Here is a 1,623-nt window from a genome sequence, read left to right on the forward strand (position 1 = left end):
TGTTCTCATCTGCCCACCCCTGTAACCTGTCTAGGTCTGATTGCAGCCTATTCCTTCCTTCTAGCATGCCTACATCCCCCCACATCTTAGTGTCATCAGCAAATTTGAACAGGGTGCTTTTTACCCCCTCGTACAAGTCATTGATGAATATGTTGAACATTGCGGGCCTGAGGACCAAGCCCTGGGGGACCCCACTGCCCACATCCCTCTCAGTTGAAAATGACCCATCCATCACTACTCTCTGGGTGCAGCCCTCCAGCCAGTTAGCGACCCATTTGACTGGGTAGATGTCGACACCACAGTCCCCTAGTTTTTTAATGAGAATGGGGTGAGAAACGGTGTTGAAGGCCTTCCTAAAGTCCAGAAAGACTATGTCCACTGCTACCCTTGCGTCTCATGATTTTGTGACCTGGTCATAGAAGGCCACCAGGTTGGTCTGACAGGATCTGCCTCTAATGAACCAGTGTTGGTTGCCCCTAAGCATAACCTCCCCCGCTGGCCCCTCATGGACAATTATCTCCAGGATAATTCTCTCAAAAAGCTTCCCCAGGTTCAGGGTAAGACTAACTGGCCTATAGTTTCCTGGGTCGTCCTTCCTCCCTTTTTTGAAAATGGGAACCATGTTGGCCCTCTTCCAGTCCTCTGGCACCACACCAGAGCACTGGGAGTGCTTGTAAAGCTGTGCCAGAGGTCCCGCAATGACCCCTGCTAATTCTTCCAGCACTCTGGGGTGGAGATAGTTTCATAGTTTCTAGGGTTGGAAGGGACCTGAGCAGATCATCTAGTCCGACCCCCCTGCCATGGCAGGAAAGAATACTGGGGTCAAATGACCCCAGCAAGATCATCAGGACCAGCTGATTTAAGTACGTCCAGTCCCTCCAGAAGTTCCCTGACTAGATCCTCACTAACCCTAGGCCTGGGTGAGCTTCCCCTTGTGTGACCCTAGTGACAGGAGGCACGCCCAGGCAAGGGTCAGCCCCTGGTGTACTGAGCATGTGTGCTTCAGGCAGGGATGTGCAGTTTCAGGTGTCGGTAATGGTGGGGTACAGTGGTAGAGTTGCTGGTTCTGCAGGGTCTTTTGTCTTTCAAATGCTGGGTTCTTGTCTCTGTTCCTGGGTGAGGTCCGTGGTTCCAGGATGAATCAATGCGAGGTGATGGCCCAGTTGTTACAGGCCATTCAGTAGAGGCCTGCTACCATTGTATTTCAATCATTCCCCATCACTCCCATTCATCCAGGAACCAATTTACATGGGAGGGGTACATGACTCATACAGTTGCAACACAGGGGATACCCGGGCAGAGAACACAAGTTGGAGGCTTGACATACAAAATGGAAACTTGACATCATTTTGGTTCATTTACAAACACATTACTTTGGTTCATTTACAAACCATACAATATCCATATGAAACAATACAAATCAATACGAAAATGATAATAATACAATATACAACAGTAAAAATCAATAAAACCTAACAAAACATTATTTACAATACAAAAAAAGGGGGGCTTGTCATAAGGGAATATAAGAACTTAGCTTACCTAATACTACTAATAACTATTTGTAAGGGATAGAGAGGTCAAAAAGGAAGTTAAAAATGGTTAGGGAAGGGGATGGATTGC

Source organism: Crocodylus porosus, unplaced genomic scaffold (genome assembly GCF_001723895.1).
Source record: "Crocodylus porosus isolate Cpor-Errol unplaced genomic scaffold, CroPor_comp1, whole genome shotgun sequence".
Taxonomy (NCBI): Eukaryota; Metazoa; Chordata; order Crocodylia; family Crocodylidae; genus Crocodylus; species Crocodylus porosus.